The following is a 20,046-nucleotide window of genomic DNA, read 5'->3' on the forward strand; positions in this document are numbered from 1 at the left end:
AGGGACCACAGACAGCTATTGGGCTGTGAGGGTGAATAAAGCTTGAATGAGCAGACTGGGTTGGTCCACACGTATTCCTACAGTTGATTAGTGGAGCCAGGGAACAAAGAAAAAAGATAAGGCTGTGGAACAGGAGGGCCTCTTGTCCTGGGCCTGCAAATGTCAGAATGGGATAAATCACAGACTGAAATGTGTGCTCACAGTGATACTAGGACATGTCTTTGTCTCTCCTATCCTCACAGTGACCACATAACTTCTTATCAGAACCAGGGTACTGCTGAGTAGAAAAGGGACCCTAACCAAATGGTATACTAGCTCAATAGACAAAGCCAAGACTGACCTGCCTACTGGGATATAAAGTCATGCCAGCTACACCAAACTACAGTTAGTAGCTCCCTTTGTAATGATCCCTCACTAACATGGAGCCCAGGGTTCCAAAATAATGGCCAACCATTGGCATCCAGAGTTTTTCTTCTTCCCACAAGGTTTTTTCCTTTTTTTTAAAATGTTTATGCTTGGTGCACCAAAAAAAGTAAATAAAATTTCATTCTTGTCACATACAACAGACTTTGGGTATATAATAGAAAGCATCATATGTAGCTCCAGCTTCTGCTGTTTTTCTGCAAAGATTCTTCAATCTGTTAAATCTGTAGATCATTATCCTAATAAATGGCATAGAAAACAAAAGGGAAACCTAAGAAACCAGAGAACTGTTGGAAATTTGCAAACACACTGAAGAAAACTGAATACGAGGATTCCTGCCTGAGGTGGAAAAATCAAAGATAAATAGTAAACAGAACCTTAAAGAAACCATTGTGATGACTTTTCTGGCCTGGGAATGCAGGATTTAATCAGGGCCAGGCAGTGTTTTCCAGAACCTCAACACCCTAGAGGAGGAAGTTTCTGGTGAGGCCCAAGGCCACATCCTTGGCACCTGGTTCATGTGTCTCCCTTGCTACCTCCTGGCAAATCCCAGAAGTACAATTTCAACTCATAGCTGTCGTACCACACACACACACACAGGTTTTGTTGCTATGTTCTTAAACATGACCGCACATTACAGTTGCCCTCGGAGCTTCTTTAACATACAGATTCTCAAGCAGCACCCCACAGACAACACAATCAGCAGGTCTGGGGTAAGGCCAGGCCACTTCTACCCTTCGTAAACAATCCAGATGACTATGAAAGCAAAACATTCCAGTCCCTGGAGAAGCTCAGCTGGAGCAGCACAGACCAGGATGCTGCCCGACCAGAATGCAGCCACACCCTCACGCTCTGTTTTTCCCAGCTTGCTCCTACATTGGGGTCTTCCCAGAGAAAGCTGAAGATGTTTTGCCCAACATCCTGGCACAAAGCACCACAACAAAAAGCTGTCCTCTCCTGCTGCAGCCAAGCTCTGACCAACTGCCAATTTCAATACATTGTGCAAGATTTCTGTATTTGCTCCCTCTCATGAGAAACCATTTGAGCTTTATTCAGAAACAAAAGTACACACATGCAGCAAATTTATGCCAATTTTAGAATGGTTCATTTTTCTGACAGTCTTTAATTCCTAATTCAGTATTAAAATTGTCTCTTTGAATGAAATTTTAACCCATTTCTTTTCCTTCTCTCCTGCCTCCTCCTTATCCTCCACACACCCCTGTCGTCATCTGCGAACTTTTCGAAAAATTAGTAATTCTCAACGAATGGAGGCCCGACCCTTCTAAGGGAACACATCGGCATCTCCAGGAAACGATATACTTTTTCTATTTCTGAAAATTCAATGAATGTTTTCAAAGGATAAGAAACACTGCTGGCTTCATTTTCGGTTCATCCAGAACATGGATGAGAATAAATTCTAGTTATTCGTCAACTTGAATTTTGTGTTTTACAAATATAGCTTGGCATAATCAGAAATACACCTAAATTCATAAGTAACATTAGAGAAATGCTACCCTTGTCAAAGGAAAGGCTGACCACAGGAATTCAGGCCGCAGCCAGAGATGTCAGCTGTTACAGGAGCAGAGGAGGTAAAAAGAGCTCTCCTCCCCAGCACAGTTCCAAGGTTCAGCATTGCCCAGCTCAGTAAAACACCTAGGCCTCTGATTCTACTTCCCCTGGGAGCAGCCATTATCTGTCTCCAGATATGTTCCCACAGGTGTCGGGGACTGAGTGTTACAAGAGAGTCTCTGAACTGGACATGGCACTAGGGACTGAGTTAATGCTAAGCATGACATCACAGGTCCATCAGGCTGATATGCTTTTGGAGGTTATGGAGCTGAAAGGGTAAAAATAAAAAGACCAGACTCAAATGCGGAAAATGAACCCACTTACTTCCTAAACACATGCTAAGATGAAGAAATACTCCTCAATATACTCGTCTTGAGGGTGCTGTTATTTGATTAACTTAAGTCATTTCTCTTGCTTTATTGTTTTTTTCACTAGGCTTCAGATAATTTTCCAAAGGTAGTTTAAAAGTGAGACTAAATGCTTACCTTCCATAAATCATGACCTCCATAAATCATAAAAAAGAAGCTAGGTATAATTTCATTTGTGTAAAATACAAATCTGTCATAAAATAGCTTAAAACAAAGATTGGAAGAACATGCACAGAGACTTTATATAAAAGAATATATATATGATTGTTTTTCAGATTCTTTTCCATTATAGTTTATTACAAGGTATTGAGTACAGTTCCCTGTGATATACAGTAAGAACTTGTTGGCTATTTTATATACAGCAGTGTGTAGCTTCTTTTGTTGCATTATCCACCATTGCCAAAAGTCCTCCCCTAGTTTAAATGGAAGTACTGTTAACCCTTGAACAACGTGAGTTTCAACAGCAGGGATTGACTTAACACATAGTTTATGGTTTTGGGGTTGTTTCCCCCCCCCCAATAAATCCTTACGATAGTACTACAGTATTTGGGGTTGGTTGAGTCAGATTTTTGACTGCTTAGAAAGTCGGCACACCTAACAGTTGTTCAAGGGTCAACCGTATTTGTCTGCAACATTATTTTGAAACCTAAGAACAAGGGCACAAATGACAACTAACGTACTCTCCTGAAATAGTCACTAATTCCACAAATTATCTGCTTGTTGTTCAAGACAGAGACTGTCACAGATAAGGTAAGTAAGGATTTGTCCTATAAATGAATTGGAAAATGTATTCATTTAAACATTACTCAGTGTCACAATTGTCATTGCAATTGTAGGACTTCTTGCTTCCACTTTTAGTGGAGGCTATAAGGCAAGAGGCAGATACTAAATGTTCCCTAAGGGGATTTAAATTGGCTCTATTAATCTCTCTCTGACTTCAAGGCAATGTTTAAAAATAAATGTCTGGCTTAATATTTTGCAAAAACTTCTTTTTAAACATTAATTTTTCTTCTGTGCACCATAAGAGAGAAATTTTGCTTTCAGGTTCTAAGTCAAGAGCAACTCGACAGAGATTGAAATCACCCAAGGCAGGCTCCAACTCTCCGTCTCAATCCCTCAGTGGCTCACTTGATCACACTCGAGACACACATCACTTTCTGGTATCTTAGCTTCAAGACAACATTTTTAACAAACCTCCCTCTAGCTACCATCTCAGATTTTTCCACCTTTCCTATGTCTTGCTTCCTGATGAATTTATCTTACCCTTTCATTGTTCTCTCCAGTTGATTGTGCTTTTTCTCCTTTTTTTAATCCCAGGATTCTTAAGCTAGGATATATAGCCCCACCCTCATCTCAGTCTAGTCATGAAAAAAATGTGGCATATCTTTTTTTTTTTTTTTTTTTTTTTTTTGTCTTTTTGCCATTTTTCTTGGTCCGCTCCCACAGCATATGGAGGTTCCCAGGCTAGGGGTCTAATCCGAGCTGTAGCTGCCAGCCTACGCCAGAGCCACAGCAACAAGGGATCCGAGCCACGTCTGCAAACTACACCACAGCTCATGGCAATGCCAGATCCTTAACCCACTGAGCAAGGCCAGGAATCAAACCTGCAACCTCATGGTTCCTAGTTGGATTCGTTAACCACTGCACCACAACGGGAACTCTGGCATATCTTTTTTTAACTGTTTAGTTTAGTCAATGATAAATAGCTTAATACCTAAATTTAAAACAAATGCAGAGCCATCATGGAATTTTAAATATTTTGAAAATAAAACTCAAGACTTCAGAACTGTAATGGGCTACTTTGATGTAAATCCCCAAGCCTTGGAGATAAGTTTCCCTTCTTCTTCACGGTCATTATGCATATTTTACAGGGGACGTATGAGAAGCATTAACCTAGCCTATACAGCCTCCTCTTCAGAGCCTATAGTTAACTATTTCCAACCAAATGCTCTCTGAAATTCCCTAGTAATCTTGACTTTCCATAAAAACCCTTACTTGGGAGTTTCCACCATGGCTCAGCAGAAACAAATGTGACTAGTACTCATGAGGATGCAGGTTCGATCCCCAACCTCACTCAGTGGGTTAAGGTTTTGGCGTTGCAGTAAGCTGTGGTGTAGGCCAGCAGCTACAGCTCCAATTCAACCCCTAGCCTGGCCCTTAAAAAAAAAAAAAAAAAAAAAAACACACCTCACTTGAACTAACTCAATCCATTTCTTCCAGTTCCAAGGTGTCACTAGAGAAAATTATATAACAATACCTTGTAGAACCATGCCACTCAATCAGTCCTAGGCACTGGCCATCACTATTCAATCCCCTTTTCATTTTATCTCTAAAAGACATCCAAAACTCCCTCCAATTCTTTCATGTTCTCAAACATACTTCTGACTTCCCCAACATCTTCCTTGCCCACTCTACAAAGATTGGATTGTAAGTGAACTGCCTCAACTTTCTCTCCATCCACATGCAATGTCATAAGATACTGTACATAGACTCTTTTCTCCCTCCAATCCTAAAGCAGCACCCCTACTGAGCCCAACCCCCCCAGCACCCATGCTCCTGACCTACCTCTGCTAGCCTGCTCTTTCCAGCTTCTCCACTATTTCTTTAGTCTTTGCCTTTCCTCTCCTAGAGGTCAAACTCAATTGCCTCTGTTGAAAAGGGATCCCTTACCTGTTTCTTCCATAGTTAGCTACCTTTAATTGCCAAACTTCTTAAAAGAACAGTTTACTTTCATGGAATTTATTGCTTCTCTTCTTAAGCCCTTGAAAATCAGATTCTACCTTTACCAAACTAGTGCCACCATTCCCACCAAGGTCACAAGGGACCCAGCCATCACTATCCCAGCTCCCTGCTCTGATTTTGTCCCACTTCACTTCCCAAAGAATGGGGGAGTCATCTTTTAACTATGCCTTTTCTGTACTCCACACCTTCCTGTTTTATGTCCCATCTCTCTATCTGCTCCTACCCACTCTCACTCACCAGCTCCAATATTCAATCTTTTCTTCTATAGACTCTCTTGGCAACTGCAGGCATCCCATGTCATCAACAACTACCTCAATGTGAAGGAGTTTCAACTACAGAGCCTCAGCACTTATCCTAATAATGAGTCCATTTCTACTGTCTGTTAGGTATTCTCATATAGAAACCCTGAGCGTGCTCTGGTATGTGGAACAGAATATGTTTTCCATACCAGCAAACCATGCCAGCCTTAGGCAAACCATATAACATGAGTCCTAGTTAGTAAAAATAGTAGCATACTTACCTTACAGATTTACTAGTAAGAATTCATAACATACAAGTATGATATCCCATTTATTTGTAATGATTTAACAAACATATATAGTACTTACTATATGTCAGGCAGCTTGTGATACAGCACCTTACATATAGTAACTCATTTAATCTCCACCAGCTCCTTATGAGGCAAGTAGTCCCTCCTGTGGAGAGAGAGAAAGTTGAAGTGATTCACTTACAATCACCTCAATCTTTGTAGAGTGGGCAGTGAAGGTGTTCACTGAGGAAGTCAGAAGTATATTTGAAAAAATGAAATAACTGGAGAAAGTCTGGATGTATATTGAAGATTTTTTTAAAGAGGGTTGTGTAGTGATGGCCAGTACCTAGAACTTGCCTCCTGCTATTACGTATCACAGATGAGAAAACTGAGGTACAGCCAACCTAAGTAACCTCCTCGGGTCACACAGCTAGTAAGTGGCAAGGCCTGACTCCAATCCAGGCAATATAGCCCAGAAAGTCCACACTCTTGACCACTACACTAAGTTACTGCTCCTTACACTATCTGAATTTTAATGTATTACAGAAATACAATGATGATAACTAACTCAAAAATCCAGGAATTCCTACTGTGGCACAGCAGAAACGAATCCGACTAGGAACCATTAGGTTGTGGGTTCGATCCCTGGCCTCACTCAGTGGGTTAAGGACCCGGCATTGCCATGAGCTATGGTGCAGGTAGCAGACATGGCTTGGATGTGGCATTCCTGTGGCTGTGGCATAGGCCGGTGGCTACAGCTACCCCTAGCCTGGGAACCTCCATATGCCTAGGGTGTGGCCCTAAAAAGACAAAAAGACAAAAAATTTAAAAAACAAAAAATAAATAAATCCAGGACATCAGACCACCTTTGCAATTCAAATTCCTTTTGCAAGTTCCTTGTTGATTGACAGTATAAATCCTGGGAGTTCCCTGGTGGTCTGGTAGTTAGGACTCAGTGCTTTCACCACTAAAATCGAGGCTCAAACTCTGGTCAGGGAACTGAGATTCCACATCAAGCCACTCTATGCCACAGCCAGACAAAATAAATAAATAAATAATAACATTGACCTATAAATTGCAACCTCCTCATCAGCTTTAATTCCTCACTTACCCTCAAGTTCTACTTCATCTACTCTGAAATGGTTCTCTTATTCCCACTGTCAGTGCTTCAGCTCCAGGCTATTTCATTGGCATACACACAAAAAAGAGAAAAGATCAGACCTCCTAAATACTGAGGCAATTAGTAAAATGAATACAATAGATAATAAGTTGTTTATCAATACTAAATTTCCTGATTTCAATCACTGTACTGAAGTAATATAAATGAAAGCTCTTGTTTTTAAGGAACACACACTGAAATATTTAAGAGTAAAAGAGGCATTGTGTCTGCAACTTACTCTCAAATGTTTGAGAAAAAACTAAAGAGTAATGATGAAACAAAGGTAGCAAAACTTTGATAAATCCAGTTGAAGGATATTTCAGAGCTCTTTGAATTTTTTGCAACTTTTTTCTCAATTTAAATTTCAAAATAAAAATTTAAACACACACACACACCTGTCTCCTTGCTGCCCCTAACCTTGGCCCTCTCCTGCCACTCTGCTTCCCAAATCCCTTCACCAGAGTTTGATAGGCTCCCCATGCAGACCCAGGAACATTCAAAGTACTCAGCTGACTTGCAGAGCAACCCCTAACCCCCACCATGTCTACTCCCATCTCCTGCTACCCCTTCCCAAAAACACGTACAAACTCCCTCCCCACTGCTGGGTTCTCCAAGACGCAGACCCAGCCTCAGCATTTTCCAGCATCCAGGCCTTTGAGAAGGCCATTTCCTTTGCCTAGACCTGAAATTCCCTTCTTCCTAAAGATAAACATCAACGTCAAACCCTTCCCTCAAAGCCTCTCTTGAATCCTACTCCTTTCAAAATGGCTTTCCAGATTCACCTGTTCCCTTACCCTGCCCTCCCACAGCAGCTGTCTGCCTCTGTATAGAGCTTACCTCTGCTCAGCCTTGTGCTGGAAACTTTGTGTGTCTTTGCCCCAGGAAATTAGGAGTTTGCAGAGGTTCATAATAATATGATTTTCATCCATACACCCCCAACCCCTCTTAGATAATTTGGCAGAAATTACCTATTTCATAATTCAAAAAACATGTGCTTCCAGGCTGGTCAGGGACACCAGGCAGCAGATATGAGGCAACAGGAGAAGGTAGCAGCTCTGGCAATGAGCACTAAACATGTTAAGCTCTTACTGGGGCTCACCCCCAACTCTGCAGCTCCCACCTCTGCAAGGAAAGGAAACAGCCCTCTCGAGCTGAGTAACATCCTCCTGCGCTTGCCTTCAGAGAGTTCCTGCTCCTTTACAGGAGCCCCCTGTTTTCAGTCAGTTCCTATTTCCCTGCCTCTCACAGACCTCCCAGCATCCCTGCCCTGAGCTGCACTGGCCGCCCTCCTGGCTGCTGGCAGCAGAGAGTGTGTGGAGCTTCCCTGGCTGCATGCTAGAGCTTCACACAGAAGTCTACGTGCTTGAATGACTTTGCTTTCAATACTGGGCTTTTTCTTTTTTTTAAGAGAAAAAAAAAATCAAGCTTTTTCAGAAAACTTAGCTAAAGGGGGTACAGTTAACTACTTAGAAAGTTCTAGGTAAAAAGCTAAGCAAGGATGCTCAAGAAAAAGGCAACTTGAATGCCATTTGCCTTTCAAGTCATCTTTACCCTAATGCCACTCTTCCTAAGCATCTCGGCCCTCTCCTAGACCTCACAGGCTCTGCTTACATCAAGGCTCGGATCCAGCATCTCTCTCTTCTTTCACTGACAGAGACATAGGTTCAAGGGAGGTTAAGTGACTTGCCAAAGGTTATGTTACCTAAAGCGGCTCCAAGTTTGTTACCAGGTTTATTTCTTCTACCACTACAGTCTAGAACCAGAGTGTGAGACATAGGAGCTGCACACTTATACCCAGAAGAGTGGCTTAGATTCTTAAAGGAGAATAGCTAAGAATAAGGCCCAGACTGGGACGTTGGAAAAAGGCAGGGAGCACAGTAAGCCACCCTGTGGTCCCCAAATATGGTCTTTCAATTATAATTCCAGGTGACTACTTCCTAAATCTCATCCTGTTATGAGGAACATGAATATTCCCTCTTGAACCAGACTTAAAAGAAATACTGCTATACATAAAATAGATAATCAGCAAGGGCCTACTGCATAGCACAGGGAACCATACGCAAAATCCTTTAATGGAAATGCTCTGTAATGGAAAAGAATCCCAAAACAAAGAAATAGATATATGTGTGTGTGTGTGTGTGTGTGTATAAAACATTACTTTGCTATATATATTGGTTTTATATATGTGTATGTGTGTATTATGTATGTATATATATACACCTTAATCTGTGTGTGTGTATATAAAACATTACTTTGCTATATATATTGGTTTTATATATGTGTATGTGTGTATGTATGTATATATATACACCTTAATCTAACACAAAAATTATAAGTCAACTACACTTCAATACAAAAATAAAAAATTTTTAAGAGACCCACTTTATTTTTTCTTTCAGTCATTCAGCAAGTATTGATTGACTGTCTGGCAAATATCAGAAGTTATTCTAGGTGCAGAGGCTATGCTAGTTACCAAACATACTAAGCCTCTGCTTACGGAGAATTTACTAGCACTACGCATTACTTTTATACTCTTGCAATATCTGAAAACTCAGAGACCTTCAAGAACAAATGATTTATTTGCTATGAACTTCACTCCCCTCATCTATTAAATAGTAATATCAAAAGTTCACCACCTATGTCAAAAAAGACTCCAATGAGAATTGAGTGAAAGAGCATTTATAAAGCACCGAGTACAGAGCCTCACATATAGCAGATAATCAATAAATGGTACTATGCGATTATGATTATACACTACCCTAAAACCAGAGTCATCATTCACTTGTCTCCCAGAATCAAATCTTATAAAAACACATGTCCTAAATCTACTCATTCAGCCATATCCTTCACAATTTTTCGTCTTTTTTGTCTTTTTGTCTTTTCCAGGGCCACACCCGCAGCATATGGAGGTTCCCAGGCTAGGGGATCTAATCGAAGCTGTAGCTGCTGGCCTACACCACAGTCACAGCAATGTGGTATCTGAGCCACATCTTGTGACCTACACCACAGCTCATGGCAATACCAGATCCTTAACCCACTGAGCGAGGCCAGGGATCAAACCCGCAACCTCATGATTCCTAGTCGGATTCGTTAACCCCTGAGCCACGATGAGAGCTCCACAATCTTTTCAATTTCTGTACTCAGCTGGGCACATTCAATACTTTATCCTCACTTCAAGCAGTTAACTGTAGCATGCAGTTTTATATATTTTTCCCAATATACACTACACTTATAAGCAATTATTAAAATTTAAAAGATCTGTTCATGTGACGTAGCATCTAAAATTAACTCAGATATCACTGGAAGTGTTCTGGGTCTACTTTGGGCAACACTTCTCCATATGTTCAACTTTGCAGAGCTGATCTCAATATCTAAATTTGGCTTATTTAAATGAAACACACTTTGGAGAGCTCCAGAGTCTTCCATCCTTTCACAGTTTCCACTGGTGCCTCCCTAAGGCAGCCCCTCTTTAACACAACTGTCACAGCTTACCAGCTTCTACCCTTGAAACCAGATAACATCTCTCTGCGGTCCCAAATCCACCACTGGATTTCTATCTCCTTAGAATAAATGCGAAGACCTTCCTGGGCTCTAGCAGGGCCCCACGTGACCCAGCCCCTGCTAATCTCCCCACCATGTCTCCTACCACTCTTCCCACTAGAAGCATGGCTATGGCTTTATTGAATATTATTCAGGCAGCCTTTGCATGTGGTTTTCTTCTGCCTTCAGTGTCCTTCCCCATGTTCGTCACAGCTCACTCTCCAACTTCGGAGGCCTTCTGTGGATACCTGCTCACCCCTCTGTCACTGTCATTCTGCTCACCTTGCTTTATTTTCTCAAAACAGTTATCACTACTAAACATCAAATGAAGTGCATTCCCGTGTTTGTTTACTGTCTGCCAAGCCCATCAGACTATAATTTTGCTTGTACGTTACCCTACTGGATTACTAATGCTTGAAATAGTATGAAAGCCTCTCACCAAATATTTTTTGTTCTTTTTGGCAGCACCCATGGCATGCAGAAGTTCCTGGGCCAGGGATCAAACCCACGCCACAGCAGTGACCTGAGTCACCACAGTGACCACTCACCAATATTTGTTGATTAAAGGCATGAGTGAATGCACAAAGGGAGGATATCAAGTATTCTTTGAAACATGTTCAGTTTGAGGTTTTTCCAAGACTCAGAGTGGACAGTAAGAAGTGTAATGTGGAGTTCAGGAGAAAGGAAAGCAAAAGAGCAAGAATACAGCAAAGACTAAAAAATGCACAAACTCAGCCACCAAAGTCCTCCAAATACTGACCCCAAAATACAGCAATTCATTGGCGACAGAATAGAGTTCAGGGATGGATATGGATCAAACTGGAAAAGAAACTAATTTCATTCTACAAGAATGTGTGGTGCTTACTTTGGTTTAAAAAGGAAGGGAGAGGTGTATAAGTCAGTAAAGTAAAATTTTTATTGTAGCCTTTAATGACAAATGACCCCCTCACCAAGCTCTGAAAACAAGTAACAAAGTAGAGTTTGAATTGCTTGGTTTTTTCCTGCCCAGTGTGTAGAAGAGCGAATGAACAGTAGAACTACCCAAGCAAAGGTTGCTAAGATGGAGAAAGAGAGTGAAATGACATCGTGGAGATTGAGGCCCCAATTCATGGCCTGCCTTCCTATAACTACCTCCTTTGGTCCATAGCCTTGAATTCCTTCACTCTGACCCTGAGTTTCACCATGATTTGCTTTGGCCAATGGGGATATTTGCAAATGTGACAGAAATAGAGACTTGAAAAAAACACTTGTGCTGCTACCTACCCTCTTGCATGACTGGGCTTGCCTGCTTTCAGACCCCAACCACCGTCATAAGGACATGCCTAGACCAGCCTGCTGGAGGGATGAGGGCAGGGGTAAGAGACATGTGAAAGAGTGTTCAGTTTTCCCAATCAAGGGCATCTGAGACAGCCAGCTAACCTCTAATGCACAAGGAAGACCAGCTAAAATCATCAGAATCTGGTTTAGACAAACAGAATTCCCCCAGCTAACCAATAGACTCAGGAAAATAATAAGTGATTGTCATTTCAAGATATTATGTTTTGGAGTAGTTTGTTACACATTGATAGCTAAGTGATGTAACTTGAATAATTACCCTCTCAATAACAAAGATTAAAAATGGAGGTAGAAGGGAGTTCCCTGGTGGCCTAGTGGTTAGGACCCAGTGCTTTCACCACTGTGGCCTGGGATCAATCCCTACTAGAGGAACTGAGATCCCACATCAAGCCACTGCACACCACAGCCACAAAAAGATAGAGAGAGATGTCAAAAGAACTAAAATGACAAGTTACCTAAGCAAAAGAGGGCTTAATTTTCTAGTTAACATTTTTCAAATCATTTAAAAACAACAGGATTATGAGAAAATATGTGCAATGTAATTGCAATTCAAAGGAGGATTATTAGCATCCTCTTAAATTCTAAAAGCAGGGTGGTCTTTCACAAGTATAAATATCTTACACCCAGGAGACTGTTGGTTTTCTTTGTGGGCTCCAATAAAAACAAAATGGAACCACGTATGTTCTCGTCATCCTACCCTAGCTTCATCACAGGAACTTCTGTTTTCTACAGTACTAAAGTCTATTTTCATTAAACTACTTCTTCTTTCATCTTTTTTATTACTCAAATGAATTTATCACATCCATAGTTGTAAAAAAGTTAGCAGCCTTCCTTTGCACTTACAGAACTGTAGCTAAAATAAACCAACCATAATTTGCTTCTATTCAGACTTTTGCACTGACAGAAGCACTGTCTTTTTCCTTTTCCAGGGTTACCGTTCTTCCTTTTTCCTTTGCACGATTCCCAGGAAGTCTGCACATAATCATAAACTTTCACATTAGAGAAGTGAGTAACGAAGCAGACACCCAGCAACATGTACGCTGTTTTAAGAGGCTTTTCCCCTCCAACATCCTCCAAGCTCACACCCTCGTACACAGCAGAGGCAACAGTTTCAGTGACACGGGATCCATTTTATATTCTGTTCCATAAACATAATCAACTTTTTATAAAAAGAAACTGGGCCAAATTAAGAACATTATTAAAGATAAGAATAATGATACACACTGGTAGCATCCTCTCCACACTCAGTCTCATGCTCCTCCTCATGTGGTGACTTAGTCCATTCAGGCTGCCATAACAAAATACCACAGACTGGGTGGCTCATAAACAGCAGAAATTTTATTTCCCACAGTCCTGGAGGCTGGAAGTCTGAGAGCAGGGTGCCAGCATGGCCGGGTGAGGGCCTTCTTCCAGACTGCCAACTGCTTGTATCCTCAAATGGCAGAGAAGCTAGTGAGTTGTGTGGGGCTCTCTTTTTTTTTTTTTTTTTTTTTAATTTTTATTTATTTTTTGGTTTTGCCTGCAGCACATAGAAATTCCTGGACTAGGTATAGAACCAGCTCCAGATCAGTGACAGCACAAGATCCTTAACCCTCTGGGTCACCAGCAAACTCCTGTGGGGCTCTTTTATAAGGGCCTTAATCCCATTCATCAGGGCTCTGCGCTGTTCATGACCTGATCACTTCCCAAAGGACCCACCTCCTAATACCATCATTTGGGGCATCAGGATTTCAACATATGAATTTATTCCACAAATATCCAGCCTGTAGCACATAAGCAGAGCCTGGATTCTTGTCTCCCTTTTATAGGCAAGGACACAGAGGCTTAGGGTGGCAACGTGATTTCCTCGAAGTTTCTTTTCCATAAAATAACAAAATTCAGAATTCTAACCCAGGTTCAGAGTTCTCTCCTGTACATGATAATTCTGTCCAAAATAATACATTGTTAGAAAACTCAAAAAAGTTTTTTCACAGAAAAGATAACATGTAGAGATGTCTGAGCAAAGAGACAAAAGAGGCATTTACATTTATATTGGACAAGTGCATAAGAAAAGTATCTACTAACTGCTAACATTTCTAGAACATTCTACAGGACACCATGGAAAGCTGTATCATTGTACATCAGTAAATGATACCAGTAACATTAAAACAACATACCAAAGTGAGGATTCACACACAACTGTGCACACATTTTCACCTCCTCTTAATGTTCTAAATGTACTATTGTGGGCTGTTTATTCTTTATCAAATACAGCTACTGCAATAAATTCTTGTTCATCCAAAATGAGATCCTGCTGTGTAGCACTGGGAACTATGTCTAGTCACTTATGATCGAGCATGATAATGGGAGAAAAAAGAATGTATACATGTATGTGTAACTGGGTCACCATGCTGTACAGTAGAAAAAAAATAATGTATTTGGGAAATAGAAAAAAAAAGAAATAAAAATTCTAAGGACAACAAAAAATTTAAATAAAAATAAATAATTCTAAGAGAAAAATACATATATATATATATATTTAGGAGAGTCAATGCTATAGATAACTGAATATGCTGGTTAGGTGAGACTACAAACAAAGTAACTTCTTGCTTATTTCAGATTTTGTCCAACTTTAAAGCTAAAGACCAGAGTTTGGCAAACTTTTTCTGTAAAAGGCCAGACAGTAAATACAGCTGGTTTTGCAGGCTCTATGGTCTCTGCCACAACTACTCAACCCTGCCCTTGTGATGTGAAAGCAGCCATAGACAATATATAAACAAATGTGTGTTGATCTGTCCCAATAAAACTTTATTTACAAAAACAGGTTTGGCCTACAGACAGTAGTTTGCCAATCCCTGCCTTAAAACACAGCCCTCACCCAGAAGGGAAAAATGCATTCATATTCTTATTTACTCTCAGGGGAGAACTGACATCCTGAGTGAATGACTCTTCTCTCCTTTTATACACAGTGTTTTTAAACCAGGTTATTTTCTTACTTACTAACTATAGCAAAATTGAAGCAGGTATTTCAAAGCAAGGATGCTAGCACAGGCCAGTATAGTGAAGGCCAAAAGCCTTAGCAAACAGCCAGAGCACCCAAACAGCAGAGCAGGCAGAACCAGCTAGTTTAGGGGGAAAACACTCTTCCTAAACCCTTTAATGTCATCTTAATCATTTCAATATCACCTGACTCAGTATCACTTACTTACAGCAAAGCTCCATTTTTGATGGTCATAATAATGATTCTGGATCTTAATGATGACTCTAAATTACCAAAGGAAAGATTCCATTTAATCTCTTTAAGACAGGACAAACACAGAGGCACATAACATCCTTTTTGAAAGACCCATGAAAACTAGCTACTAGAAACTGACTGAAAAAACTTTCAATCAATTCCTCAGATAATAACAGCTAAGACAAATATTTATAAAGCACTTACTATGATTCATTCATCATCTACAGTGTTTTACATGTATTAATTCATTTAATGTACGTAACACTCAACCAGATAGGTACTATTATTATCCCATTTTCAGGTTAGTTGTTCAAGTTCAAGGAGACTGAAAAACTTGCCCAGAGTAACAGAGCTACTGTATGGTAGGGCTGGGATCTGAACCCAAGAAGTCTGGCTTCACCAGTCAGAATGGCCATCATTAATAAGTCCATAAATAACATATGCTGGAGAGAGTGTGGAGAAAAAAGAACCCTCCCACACTGTTGATGGGAATGTAAATTGGTACAACCATTTTGGAAAACAATAGGGAGGTACCTTAGAAAACTATACATAGAACTACCATATGATCCAGCAATCCCACTCTTGGGCATAGATCCAGACAAAACTTTCCTTGAAAAAGACGCATGCACCCGTCTGTTCATTGCAGCACTATTCACAATAGCCAAGACATGAAAACAACCCACATGTCCACTGACGGATGAATGGATTAAGAAGATGTGGTACCTATACACAATGAAACACTACCCAGCCATTAATAAGAACAAAATAATGCCATTTGCAGCAACATGGATTGAACCAGAGACTCTCATGCTAAGTGAAGTAAGTCAGAAAGAGAAAGACAAAGGCTATATGACATCACTTATATCTGGAATCTCATATACTACACAAATGAGTCTTTCCACACAAAAGAAAATCATGAACATGGAGAACAGACTTGTGGTTGCCAAGGGGGAGGGAAAGGGAGTGGGATGGACTGGGAATTTGGGGTCAATAGACGCAAACTATTGCTTTTGAAATGGATAAGCAATGAGATCCTGCTGTATAGCACTGGAACTATATCTAGTCACTTATGATGGACCATGATAATGTAAGAAAAAATAAGGTATACTTTATGTGTAGCTGGGTCACCTTGCTGTACAGTAGAAAATTGACAGAACACTGTAAACCAGCTATAATGGAAAAAATAAATATTAAAAAAAAAACCGCTGGCTTCAGATTCCATTTTTTTAATTACTACACCATGCCAAGGCATTACCTTTTATGTGGGCTGCCTTACTGCAAAAACCATAAACATGTTAAGATTATGTATAAATCTCTACTAAATAGAATATAATCTTCAGAATCTAGCAATTGAGAAATGTCACTGTTTTTAAATGCTTTGGGGTAAAGACTATAAGAGTCTATTATTTTTGTTCAAATCCACCAAAATAAAAATATTGTTTAGATGTTAGACTGAAGATATTCTTTTTCAATGTTGCCTTTAAAAGTGTTTGGAATATGCCAGGAAAATAAACAAGTAAATGGAGTTATGGGAAATTCTTTTTGGCACCCCTCATTCAATCAGATAAATATGAAGATGTGAAATAAGTAAACCCTTCTATTTCTTAGGTCAGGACATGAACATTAGAACAGATATTTATTTGTTGTCTTTTATTTCTTAAATAGCTTAATTATAAATTTGGCTTATACTAGAGGAAAGTAATTGGTTGTTAAAATATCTGAGGTTAATATTGACTTATCACCCAACAAAAATATTTGACCCTAATATATCCAGAGAAAAGAACTAAAATTGGTTTATGATGTTTATTAAAAGAAAATTAAAAGTTTATGGAGAGATTTTTTTTTCAACAGCAATGATCATAGAAGTATTTTTGGTTACTGAGTAGGCATCTGTGTTCTTTTTTATTTATGATATAAATATTTTTGCTAATCTCCAAAAGTTTGCAGTGGAGAGCAATCAATTTACCCTCTAGAAAGTTGAGTGGTTACAAACCTAACTTGGTATTAATTATACCACTTGCTCAACTCCATGCAAGAAACAGTTTTCCAAAAGCTATGCATTCTCTTCATAGCAGTTTTCCCCAATAATAAGCTAGCATTCACTGCAAAATTCATATAAGAAATAGGAAGGAGTGGCTAAGTTTTTTATCAGTTATTAATACCTTTGGTGCCCATTTTTCATTTTCTTCTTCCTTTTCTAAAACTACAAAGCAAGAGATTCAAACCCCAGACACAGAAAAGGATGGGCTAAGCGGAAATAGAAAAGTATCCCACTACCATTTTCTTCACTACTGGACATAACAATTAAATCGAGGATTTCCCATTCGGCTCAGCGGAAACAAGTCTGACTAGTATCCATGAGGACACAGGTTCAATCCCTGGCCTCTCTCAGTGTGTTGAGGATCTGGTATTGCTGTGAGCTGTGGTGTAGGTGGGCAGAAGAGATCCCGTGTTGCTGTGGCGGAGGCTGGCAGCTACAGCTCCAATTTGACCCCAGCCTGGGAACCTCCATATGCTGTGGATACAGCCCTAAAAAAAAAGAATTAAATTGATAGTTATCTCTGTAATCATCATTTTCAGTTATATTTTAATAGCCTATAAAAATTGTTAATGTGAGATTAAGAATTGAAAACTAAAGTCATATTCCTAATTTCTTCTAGATGATAAAGGTTATTTTTTTTTTAATTTAACATATACTTAGTGGTTATGTTTAAATCCTAAATCCTATGTAGACATATCAGAGAACAGAAACAAAAGGAAAGGAGAGGAGATGGTATGAGAGACAGTGGGAGGCAGGGGGAGGAAAGGGTGGGGGGTGGGGGGGAGGAAAAGAAGGAAAAAAGACTAAAAAGAAAAGAAGAGAAAAGAATAAAAGATATGGCATAAACTGGCAAGCTGACTACCAAACCAACTTTCTATTTTCTCCAAAGACAAAGAGAACTCAGGGGTGAGCCTCCTTTCTATCAGGTGGGGCCATGTGATTGAACTCCGGCCAGAATATGCGAGTCATCCTCTATGTGGCTTCCCCTTTGCCAAAGCACAAGGACTTGGAAACTGGTGATAATGAGGTGATGAGAGAAGTGCCACAAGAACACCACTTGAATGAAGGAAACTTGCCCATCAGGAATATCCATTTTGGTAAACTGGTACAACAGTATGGAAAGCAGTATGGAGGTCCTAAAAAATTAAAAATAGAACTACCATATGATCCAGGACTCTTACTTCTGGGTATCTGAAGAAAATGAAATCACTATCTCAAAGACATTGTTCACCCCATGTACATAGCCGCATTATTCATAATAGCCAAGATATATCAACAACCTCAATGTTTAAAACCCGGATGAATGGATTTTAAAATGTGATACACACATGCATATACACAAGGTAGAAGGTTAGCCATTAAAAAAAGAAGGAAATCCTGCCATATGCAACAATGTAATATGAAATTTGAGGGCATTGTATTAAGTTAAATAAGTCAGACAGAGAAAGACAAATACTGTGTGATCTCACACTTCTATGTGTAATGTATAAAAGCTGAATTTATAGAAATGGAGAGTAGAATGGTAGTTGCCAGGGGTGTTGTGGAAAGGGGGAGATGTCAGCCAATGAGTACAAACTTCCAGTTATACTATGAAAGAGTTAGAGGGATCTAATGTACAGCACAGAAATTATAGTTAATAATACAGTATTACATACTTGAAAGTTGCTAAGAGAGTAAATCTTAAACTTTCTCTTTCTCACTGAAAAAAAGAAAAATGATAACTGGAGACATGATGCAGATGTTAGCTAACCCTATGGTAGCAATCATGTTGCAATAAGTAGCCCCTCCTTATGCATGGGAGTGTGTTCCAAGACCCCCAGTGGATGCTTGAGATCAGGGATAGTACCAAACCCTATATATACTCTTTATCCCTACACATACTTACCTATGATAAAGTTGATTTGAATTGCCAGCATCACTACTCTTGAACTTTGAAGCCATATTAACTAAAATAAGTGTTACTTGAACACAAGCACTAAGATACCATTACAGCTGATTTGATCACCAAGATGGCCACTAAGTGACCAATAGGCAGGATATGCTGGGCAAAGTGGTAATTCGAGTCCAGGGTGGAAGGAACAAGATGGCATTCATCAAGCTACTTAGATTGTCATGTAATTTACAACTTATGACTAGCTTATTTCAGGAATTTTCCATCTAATACTTTTGGGTCTCAGCTGACCTCAGGTAATTGAAACTACAGGAAGCCAAACCTTGGACAAGGAAGGACTACTATATGTAAATGTATTAAATCAACTCATTATATGCCTTCAACTTATACAATGTTATATGTTAACTATATCTCAATAAAACTGGGGGAGAGGAGAAGTTAAAAATATTCTTTCATTATAAATTTTAAACTACTGGAGAGTTCTCTTATCCAATCACTAAAGATACAAGAAAGTCAGGATGATGGATCCGGATGGCAGTTTTCAAACTATACTAAAATCATCTCAGCAGATGTATAAAAAGCTCCTGATAAAATTTAACATCCATTTATGATAAAATCTCTCCAGAGAGTGCTTGTGGAGAGAACATACCTCAACTTAATAAAGGCCATATATGACAAGCCCACAGCTACCATCATACTCAGTGAAAAGCTGAAAGCATTCCCTCTTAAATCAGAAATACGACAAGGATGCCCACTCATGCCACTTTTATTCAACATAGTATTGGCAGTCCTAGCTACAGAAATCAGGTAAGAAAGAGAAAGGGAATCTAAATTGGAGAGGAAAAAGAAAAACTGTCACTGTTTGGAAGCCCCCATTGTGGTGCATGGAAATGAATCTACCTAGCAACCATGAGGTTGCAGGTTAGATCCCTGGCTTCACTTAGTGGGTTAAGGATCTGGCACTGCCTTGAGCTGTGCTGTGGTTAGCAGATGCGGCTGAGATCCCACCTTGCTGTGGCTGTGGTATAAGCCAGCAGCTACAGCTCCAATTGGATCCCTAGCCTGGGAACCTCTATATGCCACAAGTGTGGCCCTAAAAAACAAAACAAAACAAACAAAAAAAAAAAACTGCCACTGTTTACAGATGACCTGATACTATACGTAGAAAATCCTAACACCACCATCTAAAAAAATACCAAAGGTCAATGAATTCAGTAAAGCTGCAGAATACAAAA

The 20,046-nt window shown here is 39.7% G+C and overlaps 1 protein-coding gene across 20 annotated transcripts in view; it reads right to left on the reverse strand.

Moving 5' to 3' along the window:
- PDE4D (phosphodiesterase 4D) overlaps positions 1-20,046 on the reverse strand; it is a 1,507,422-nt gene that overhangs the window by 1,444,089 nt on the left and 43,287 nt on the right. Inside the window, exon 1 of one of the 20 annotated variants that reach the window (XM_085002320.1) lies at positions 7,628-7,646. The exons of 17 other annotated variants lie outside the window; for them this stretch is intronic. The gene's annotated coding sequence lies outside the window, so the exon portion shown is untranslated. Of the gene's footprint in view, positions 1-5,710; positions 5,793-6,742; positions 6,762-7,627; positions 7,647-20,046 lie in introns of those variants that run through there. 2 more of the 20 variants (XM_085002318.1, XM_085002315.1) reach the window with 2 other exon arrangements.

This window comes from Sus scrofa, chromosome 16, assembly GCF_054392235.1.
Source record: "Sus scrofa isolate SSC_HxYL_T2T_F1_AM1 chromosome 16, Sscrofa_HxYL_maternal_Yorkshire_Landrace_v2.0, whole genome shotgun sequence".
Lineage (NCBI taxonomy): Eukaryota > Metazoa > Chordata > Mammalia > Artiodactyla > Suidae > Sus > Sus scrofa.